Source organism: Lepidochelys kempii, chromosome 23 (genome assembly GCF_965140285.1).
Source record: "Lepidochelys kempii isolate rLepKem1 chromosome 23, rLepKem1.hap1, whole genome shotgun sequence".
NCBI lineage: Eukaryota > Metazoa > Chordata > Testudines > Cheloniidae > Lepidochelys > Lepidochelys kempii.
In genome coordinates this window covers 8542942-8553228 of record NC_136402.1, presented here as the reverse complement: position 1 = coordinate 8553228, position 10287 = coordinate 8542942, and positions in this window count along the sequence as shown.

The following is a 10287-nucleotide window of genomic DNA, read 5'->3' as shown; positions in this document are numbered from 1 at the left end:
CCTGGCTGCTGTAGCCTCCCGCCGGGACCACTCCCAAACAGCCTCCAGCACTGAAGTCACTCACTACTATGTGTGTGTGCTACAGATGGCCAGCCACACTCTGGCTCCTACCAGCCTTTGTTATACTGCGGGGTTACCCCAACACACTCCCAGCCCTGGGTTTTCCCCCAGAAACATATGTCCTGTTCTGCCCAGCCCTGTCCTGGCCAGTGCAAATACATTGAGTCTGTTACTCCATTAAGGGAATAATATGCACATGACTTGTGATCCCAGTGGAGTTACGCAGACACTTCAACCTGACCACACTGGATTAGAGAAAACAAGAAAACGGGTTTATTCCTGACAAAGAGAGAGATTTGATGTGAGTACAAGAAATGAGGCATAAAAGCCAGAAATGGTTACAAGAAAAATAAATATAAAATGCTTCCTGGTGCCTAAGTGAACTAAATGCTTTCGAGTCGAAGCAGGGTTTTCTCATCACATGCTTCCAGCAGTCTGACAGACCAAGCCCTCCGGTCAGGACCCATCCCTCAGAGTCCAAGGGCTGCTTCCTTTGTCTGTTCAGTGCAGTGAATGTGCTGGGCAGGAAGGTGGTGGGGGGTGTTTGCCCCCTCCTTTTTATAGTTCCAGTCCCCCTCTTGAAAACCATTTCCAGCTGAGACCAAGAATCTGTGTGGAAGGATGTCCCCTGCTGGTTTTTGATGAGCAGAGCCTCGCCACTGGAAAAAGGAAGAGCACAAGAAAAAAAAAACAACAAGAACAAGAGATGGAAAAGTTACAAGACGTTCATGAAAACACAGGCTCACAAAAGCAACTACAATTAACTAATATTAGGGGGCAACTGAATAGGTTGAGGGCAGATGCTGCTGCAAAAGTCCTTAGTTGGACCAAGCAGACGGTTTGTAAAAAAAGGACATAACAAGGACAGGTGACAGTATTAGCTACAGCTCAGCCTGCTGTCCCCAAGGGGCGAGGAACTGCTTAGGAGCAGAGGGAAAGCTCTGGCAGAAGTCCTAGTGCCGCCCTCCATCAAGAGTTCACTGGCTCAGGCCACTGACCCGTGGTTTCCTTTTGGATCAAGGAACCTTGGGGTGCTGAATAACCGTGGGGACTCACTGCACCCGGCGGGCCAGGCCCAGCTCCACGCATGGCTGCTCCGGTGGCTTCAGAACCATCAAATGCCATGATGGCCACTAGAGGGCTCCTAAGCTACGGCCCGGTATCCTGCCCAGTTCCCAGCCACGCGGGCTCTTGGGTCCCAGCCAGACGGGCAGCAGGGGCGTCTGGCTCACTGCTCCCTAGCTGCAGTGATGTCTCTTGGGAAACCTCAGCTCACAGCCCCAGTGTCGAGCCCAGCTGTGCCTTGGGTCTCCAGTCCTGGTGCCAGCCGGGGGTGTTGGGACCCTGGTGCAAGCTAGAGGTTAAACCTGGCTGAGCGGGGCCCCGGAGAGCCACCTCAGCAGCTGGGAATGGCGCGAGCGCATTGGTGTTCTGCCCACGCTGCCCCCGGGGCCACACCCCATACTCTGCGGGCTACCTCTGCGGAGTCCCAGGCTGGCTGGGGCGGGGCTGAGGAGCTGGCTCTGGGTGTGCTGGGGGTGCTGAAGAGAAGGGAGTGCCTCTACAGAGCTCGGAGGGGCCCAGCCCGTGACCCAGACACAGAGGAAGCAGCTCCTTGGGGCGGCGGGTAGCAGTGCGGAGCTGGCAGGGAGGGCAGGGCGCAGGTCTCCTGTAGGAGTCACCCGCCTGAGCGCAGCCCGCCTGAGTTCTCAGCACCAGCTGATTTATGAGGTGCTGCAGCTCCCAGCCGGGCCCTATAAGGGCTGGAAAGGGCCAGGCCCAGGTGTCTTTGCTGGCGTCACAGGACAGGGAACTTCCTAGTCCTGGCCCAGGCTGGGTGGGTGCCCAGCTGCAGGGCGAGGCCATGGGCAGGCCAGGGCTGCTTTCCACAGACAAACGGTCCTTACACTGAGTTAGTCCCTGAAATCCCCCCTCACCCAGGCCCAAGGCCTCAGGGACACCCCCCGTCGTGGGGACATCGGGCCAGCACAGGATCTGGGTGGGAGCAGGGAGCAGCTGTATGGAGGGAGACACGGATTGGGCCCTGAGGGGGGAATACGGGGAGGGGGGCTCTAGGTGCGCTGCTAAGGAGCCACAGAGGCAGGGGTGGGGCGGATCCCACCAGGAAAGGCAGAGCGACCCCAGGAGTGAGACAACCACTCAGCCCCCCCAAGTGCTGGACCCAGGCCAGGGACTTGACCACAGCTCAGCTCCGGAGGTGGAGCAGATGGCAGGGGTGTGAGGTCAGGCAGGTGTGGGCACTGCCCACAGTGTCCTCCCCCGACACCATGCCCCAGGCTGGTGCCATCCCCGAGGGGCTGGCAGGGCCCAGCACCACACACACACCTGGCCGTATCTCGGCCCATCCCAGCGGCTTTTGCTCACTTTGCCCTTTCTGGTCTTAGCTGGAGATGCGCCCGGGGCCTCTCTGAAGCAGGGGTGGGGGAGTCCTGCCCTGCTGCCCTGGGGGCCGGGCCTTGCCCCCTGCTCGGGACGGAGGCTCGGAGCCGCGGAGCTGAGTGCCTGCAGCCCCCTCCCGCTCTGGAGCAGCAGGCAGTGGGCGCGGCTCTTCGGGGGGTCTAGGCTAATGAGCGCTGAGCTTCAGGGGCGTGTGCGGAAAGTGCGTCGGGGTGGCGCAGGGCGGGGGGAGGAAGGGCCGTGAGGGACCCAGTGGTGATTACAGCGCGTGGCGTTAATAACGGGCACCGAGGTAATTAGTGCTCAGCTCCTGCTCCTCCCTGCAGGGGGCACAGCTGGGCCCCGCCCCCGGGCCGCATTTCACTCCCCCCACCCCATGCCTTGGCACCCACACACTCAGGGGGAGTGGGGGGCACTGCCAGCCTCCGGGGGGGCAGTGCTTGGGCTGGCAGAGGGGGGAGGGGCGCAGCCAGCAGGCTCAGGGTTGCCAGTTTTGGTTGGACGTGTTCCTGGAGGTTTCATCATATGAAGCAATCTCTCATGCCTGGCGATGCGCTAGCCTGTGAATCCTGGATGGTGGGCAGCCCACCAGCAGCTGATGTGGGGTCTGTGCGGCAGAGAGGGAACCACCCTGTGCCCTGCGGGGGAGGCTCCGGGGCCTGAATCTCCAGGAGGGCTCAGCACCCACAGCTGGGCCGGGGGTTGGGGATCCCAGGGATGCCGCATGCTGGAGGATCCCCGAGAGCGGGTCCTTGGCATGACAGCTCTAGGCCCGAGATCTGTTCACCGGCATTTGCCCCAGCTTGGTACAGGCAGAGGACCTGCGGCACAGAGAGTGGAAGAGACCAGGTCAGCATTACACACAGAGCTGGGACGGAACCCAGGAGTCCTGGCTCAGAGCCCCACTCCTCTCCCTGCGCTGGGACAGAACTCAGGAGTCCTGGCTCCCAGCCCCCACTGCTATCCCTGGGACACTCCAGTAGAAAGCTGTATATGGCTGTGAGTGCCTGACCTTGGGGTGGCGTCCGGAGGCTGCTCAGGCCGTTTGAGCCCAGGGAGGGTGTTCCGGTGGGGGTATAGGTTGCATATGCGTATGGGGAATGTCCTGGCTTAGGGGGTGGCCTGTGTGAATGCAGGGAGGGTCTGGGCTGAGGGTGGGCTGTGTGTGTAGGGTGGGGATCTGGACTGGGGAATGGGCTGCGTGCATGTGGGGAGGATCCCAGGTGGGGGAAGGGATGTGTGGGGAGGGTTCCAGGTGGGGGAAGGGCTCTCTCAGTATGGGGAGGATTCAGGGTGGGGTGGGATGTGTGTGTGTGAGGTCCTGATTGGGGATTGGGCTGTGTGCGTGTGGATAGGGTGCCAGATGGGGATTGGGCTGTGTGAGTGCGGGGAGGGTCCCTTGTGGGGGATGGGCTGTGTGTGTGTGGAGGATCCCAGATGGGGATTGGGCTGTGTGAGTGTGGGGAGGGTCCGGGTGGGGGTTTGTCTCTGTAAGTGTTGGAAAGGTGGTAGATGGGGAATGGGCTCTGTGACCCAGGGGATGGTCCCAGGTGGGGGATGGGCTCTGTAAGTGTGGGGAGGGTCTGAGGTAGGGGATGGGCTGCGTGAGTGCAGGGAGGGTCCAGGCTGGGGAAAGGCCTGTGTGTGTGTGTGTGGAGGGTGTTAGATGGGGAATGGGCTGTTTGAGTGTGGGGAGGGTCCCATGTGGAGGATGGGCTGTGTGAGTTCAGGGAGGTTCCCGGGGGCAATGGGCCGTGTGAGTCAGGGAGTGTCCCAGGTGGGGGATAGGCTGTGTGAGCCAGGGAAGTGTGTGACGTCCTGTACCTCATGGGAATGTCCTGCACCCCCATGTTCATCCTTATGATTGTGTGGGATCCAATGCAAAGTTTGTCACGTTGGGTGTCTTCAGAAGGCTCAGGATGCACTGAGCTTGGTTGTTATAGTCGTGTTATAGGTTATAATTTCATATGTATATAGTTATGAGGCTGAAAATGTATCCTCATGGCTTAAAACTGGCCCAGGCAAAACTCTCCAAGAGCAGAGGAGAAGTTCACACCTCAACAGGGCACGGATGGGACAAACCCAGCCCAGCCTCACAGGAATAAAGGACACTGGCCTAGGGAACAGCAAAAGATCAGTTGAACTCTCCAGTGAGTCACCCCCCTTCCTTTGGTCAGTTTGGGACTAAGTTTGGGACTGCAATGAGGTAATGCTCACCTGACTCTGAAGGGGGGGGAGGGGCAAAGGCAAGAGGGAAGAAAGAACATGATAAAAGGGAGAGACGTTTGCCATGCTCTTCCTCTCTCTTCCACCTCTATCTACAGATATCACACCAAGCGACTGAAGCGCTGATCAAAGGGGAGAGCCTGGCTGAAGGGCAACCAGCCAGCCTGCGGTGAGACGCATCTAAGTTTGTAAAGGCATTGAAAGTGTTCAGATCAGTTTAGAATGCGTTTTGCTTTTATTTCATTTGACCAAACCAACTTGTTATGCGCTTTATAATCACTTAAAATCGATCTTTGTAGTTAATAAATCTGTTTGCTTATTCTACCTGAAGCAGTGTGTTTGGTTTGAAGTGTGTCAGAGACTCCCCTTGGGATAACAAGACTGGTGCATGTCAATTTCTTTGTTAAATTAATGAAGTCAGATAGCTTGCAGCATCCAGCGGGTATAACTGGACACCGCAAGACGGAGGTTCCTAGGGTTGTGTCTGGGACCGGAGATGTTAGCTAGTGTCGTTCACTTGCAAGTAGCTGGGAACAGCTTACATGCCAGAGGCTGTGCGTGAACAACCCAGGAGTGCGGGTTCTCACAGCAGAGCAGGGTAAGGCTCTATCCCAGAGTCAAGGATTGGAGTGACCTAGCAGACCACTGATCCAGATAATACCAGAGGGGAATGTCACAGAGGGTCCCAGGTGGGGGATGGTCCATGTGAATGTGGGGAGGGTCTCGTGGGGGATGGGGTCTGTGAGTACGGGGAGGGTCCCAGGTGGGGGATGGGCTGCATGTGTGCGGGGAGGGTCCAAAGGGGGGAAATGGGCTGCATGAGAGCCGGGACAGTCCCATGTGGGGGATGGGCTGCGTGAGTGTGGGGTGGGTCTCAGGTGCGGGATGGGCTGTGTGAGTGTGGGGAGCGTCCCATGTGGGGGATGGGCTATGTGAGCATGGTAGGGGGCGGGGAGGGTTCATAGCTGGGGGTGGGCCCCTGTGCTCGTGGCATCCCCGTGGGGTCTCCCTGTTGCAGGCTGGCAAGTCATACTTCCCAGCTGGATGGGACATCTGAGCAGCTCTGCCTCACTAGGGCTCTATAAATAGCCCTTGTGCCCGGGCGTCTGACGTTTGGGGATCTAATTCCAGTGAGCCAGCGGATCCACACAGAGGTGACACCCTGCGAATCTCCCTGTCAGCCAGCAGGAGGGCCTGGCACATGCCCCCTAATATCTGCAGTGCGATCCCTGCACCCACACCACTGTTGCCCGACGAGTCTGTGACAAAGCGGGACTGTTCTTAATGTTTCCTCTGAATACTGTAGGGGTGCCTCAGTTTCCCCTATGCATTTCTTATGTCTCTAGGTGGTGGGATAAGGGGGTGTAATTGTTGCAGAGCAAAGGGCCAGTGTACATAAATGGCCGACACTCTGTCTCCTAGCAACTGATGGCCTGGGCCCTTCCCCCCTGCAAGGTGAGAGCTAAAGGGTTGGAGAACAAAGGACTCAGGTGACCTCCTGGCCCGGGAAAGAGACAAAGCCCAGAGGAGGAGGGGCTGGAGGGAGTTTCAGTTTGGGGTTGGCTGGGACGTGGAGTGAAGGGCAGACGTGGTTCTCTGGCTCCCTGCCCCCCAAAATGGACCCAGCTGAGGGGTCCTGTTTTCTGCACCTACAAGCTCTGTGTTAGACCATGTTCCTGTCGTCTAATAAACCTTCTGTTTTACTGGCTGGCTGAGAGTCACGTCTGACTGCAAAGCTGGGGGGCAGGACCCTCTGGCCCCCCGCAGGACCCTGCCTGGGCGGATTCGCTGGGGGAAGTGCATGGAGGGGCAGAGGAGGCTGAATGCTCTGAAGTCAGACCCAGGAAGGTGGAAGCTGTGTGAGCTTTTTTCCCTGCAGACAGGCTGCTCGCAGAAAGGAGACTTCCCCAGAGTCCTGCCTGGCTTCGTAGGGAGCAGTTCCGGAGCATCGCCCGGGGACTCCGTGACAGGGTCCCTGCCAGTGGCCCTACAAACGGGACCCTGCTACTTGTCACAGATCCACAGGATCGGTGAGTGGGCGCCAGCTGTGGAACAATGTCTAGGGCAGTGGTTCTCAAACTTTTGTACTGGCGACCCCTTTCACACAGCCAGCCTCTGAGTGAGACCCCCTTTGTAAATTAAAAACACTTTTTTATATATTTAACGCTATTATAAATGCTGGAAGCAATGCAGGGTTTGGGGTGGAGGCTGACAGCTCGCAAACCCCCATGTAATATCCTCGGGACCCCCTGAGGGGTCCCAACTCCCAGTTTGAGAACCGCTGATCTAGGGGGTCTCCCATCAGTGCGCCAGGCCTCTGGGAGACTTGGCCACTCTGTACTGAGCTGGGGAGATGCTGCTCCCACCCTGCGGAGAAGCAGGGGTCTATTGCTAGGTGTCAGTGTCTGGACAACTGGATTTGCCATTGTCTTTGGAAAGCTTGGGTTAATAGGGAGCCCAAGCCGCAGACAGCTGGGCGGTACCCATAGCTATGTCTCTTTGGCTGCCCTGAGAACAAACAGCCCTTTTCTGCCCATTGGGTAACCACTCAGCACACAGGGGAAACTGAGGCAAACAGGCCTCGTACACATGCTGCAGAAAGTTCTCACTCCATCACACACCGAATGGGGTTAAGGTCTCCCCTTCGCATCCCCTCCTTCCACTCATTGCACAAGGCTTGCCCTGGCATGTCCGCCCAGTGAGTCCCCCAAAAGGGAGCCAGGCAGAGCCCCCGTCCACCCCATTCATTGCCAGTCACTACCAGCTGCTTACAGTGTGTTATCCTGCATCCGGGGGGGTCTCACCCACTGAGCCGGACCCTGCTGGCTGGATTCCTTGGCCAAGGGGCCTCGCTGGTGTGTCCCATGTGCTGGACAACAGCCTCCTTCCCGCTGCTCCGGACAGCATCCTGGGGACGCCGGGGGCTGGCTAATCTGCTTCTCCTGCAGCCTGTTCCACCCCCAGCAACCCGGTGAGAGCCGGGCAACCCCACTCCCTGGGTGACCCCCCCCCCGCTGCCCACGGGCACGTGCCTGGCGTGGTAAACTGGGGGGTGCTAATGACACAGAGGCTCCTGGGACAGCACAAGCAATAGGGAGCCGTTAGTCAGGATGCCTTGGGGAGCCAACAGGAAACCCCGCTGTGCGGGAGATGGACTCGCCCCTCAAGGGAAGGGGATGGAGCCCCGCACTTGGGACACAGCCGGGCTGAAGCACCAGCAGCGCCCCGGGAGAAGCCCAGCTCTACCCCCAGCCCCGGGAGACAGTGGGGTCTCCATGGGTCTTTGCCAGCTCTGCCTCCTGGGGCATCTGTCGCGGGCAGCAGGGGGCCAGGTTAAAAATGTCCCATCTGCCCGTCACAGGGGAGTAGAGATGATGCAGTAGGGAGGGCTCTGTGATACCGGCCCTGCCCCGGGGCGGGAGGTCTCTGCTACGCCAGCCCTGCCCCGGGGTGGGAGGTCTCTGCGACACCGGCCCTGCCCGGGGCGGGAGGTCTCTGAGACATTAGCCCTGTCCCAGAGTGGGAGGTCTCTGCCATGCCAGCCCTGCCCAGGGTGGGAGGTCTCTACAAAGCCGGCCCTGCCTGGGGCAGGAGGTCTCTGCGACACCGGCCCTGCCCAGGGTGGGAGGTCTCTGGGATTCCTGCCCTGTCCGGGGGCCGGAGGTCTCTGACTGGGTGACCAGATGTCCTGTTTTTAAAGGGACAGTCCTGTTTTTTGGGCCTTTTTTTTTTATATAGGTACCTATTACCCCCCACCCCCGTCCTGTTTTTTCACAGTTGCTATCTGATCACCCGAGTCGCTGAGATACCAGCCCTGCCCCTCCCACCAAGCCCCTTCCCACCCAGCCCCCACATTATCCCACCCCCTCCCACCCAGCCCCTTCCCAATCTCCACAGTCCCCCACCCCCGCCACTCAGCCCCATCCCAATCCCCATTCCCACCCATCCCCCACAGTCCCCCCTACCCCTTCCACCCAGCCGCTTCCCATGCTCCTTTCCACCCATTCCCCACTGTCGCCCTCCCCCTGCCACCCAGCCCCTTCCCAATCCCACCTCCCACCTATCCCCAGCAGTTCCCACCGCGCTACCGTGGGATAAGGAAGTCCGGGACTGGGCTGGGGCAGGCTGGGAGGCACCAGCTGATGTCAGGGGGCAACTGGGGGTTTGGGACAACAGCCCAACCTGTGATCCCTACCCCAGAGCCCACCCTGTGCCCATGGCAGCTCTCTGCTCCATGCCCACACAGTGGGCCTCAAGGGCCACCTCAGGATGCTGGGGGAGTCTGTGGTGGGCCAGGAGATGCATTTCTAGCTGTTCAGATTATAGAAGACACATGGGCTGCATCTGTGACATTTTAGGAGGGTTCAATGCTTGCCAACGGGACCCCAGACAGACGGCTGCTTGTCTTTGGAGCTACAAACTTCTCCGGAAGACCTGGTGGATGCAAGCTTTGCGCAGAGAAAAGTGTAACCCTAATCTCTCCTATCCACACTGCAGAGGCTGTGGGGTAGGGGGGGCATAATTTTTGGCCTGAGGGCTGCATCGGGTTTTGGAAATTGTATGGAGGGCCGGTTAGGGGAGGGGGGCATGGCCTGGCCCCCCCACCCCCTGTCCAACCCCCCTGCTTCTCGCCCCCTGATGGCCCCCGCTAGGACTCCTGCCCCATCCAACACCCCCTGTTCCCTGATGGCCCCCCCAGGACCCCTGCCACATCCAACGCCCCCTCCCTGTCCCCTGACTTCTTCCGGAACCCCCACACCTGACTGCCCCATCCAGCCCCCCCCCCCGACAGACCCCCCTGGGACCCCTGCCCTATCCAACCCCCCTGCTCCCTTTCCCCGACTGCCACTGGAACCCGCACCCGACTGCCCCCGGCTGCCCCATCCAACCCCCCCCTCTCCTTCCTGACTGCCCCCCGGGACCCCTGACCCCATTCAACCCCCCTGTTCCCCACCCTCTGACCGCCCCACCCCCTGACCACCACCCCCAAACTCCCCTGCCCTCTATCCAACCTGCCCTGCTCCCTGCCCCCTTACCGCGCTGCCTGGAGCACCGGGTCAGGCCAGGCTCTGCGCCCCAGGAGCTCGCAGCGCCCCTGCCCAGAGCATTACGCCGGCCCCCAGTGAGCTGAGGCTGTGGGGGAGGGGGAACAGCAGGGGAGGGGCTGGGGGCGGGCCTGCTGGGCCAGGAGCTCAGGGGCCGGGCAGGAGGGTCCCGCGGGGCACCGTGGGCCGTCCTTTGCCCACCTGAGGCCATCGGGCTAGTACGAGCTGCAGACTCTCCAAACGACATTCAAACGCCATACATGTAATGGCTTCGTGAGACTCTTTTTTCAGCAAGACTCCAAAAGGACTGAACGGCTTGGGGGGGTAGGGGGGGGGCGGGGGGGGGAAGACCCTGCATTGGGACTGAAGTTCAAATGAATCCAGCCTGGGACATGCCGCTGGCTGTCTCAGATTTCAGAGTAGCAGCCGTGTTAGTCTGTATCCGCAAAAAGAAGAGGAGGACGTGTGGCACCTGAGAGACGAACTCATTTATTAGAGCATAGCTCAGGATCCGAGGAAGTGGGTTTTAGCCCACGAA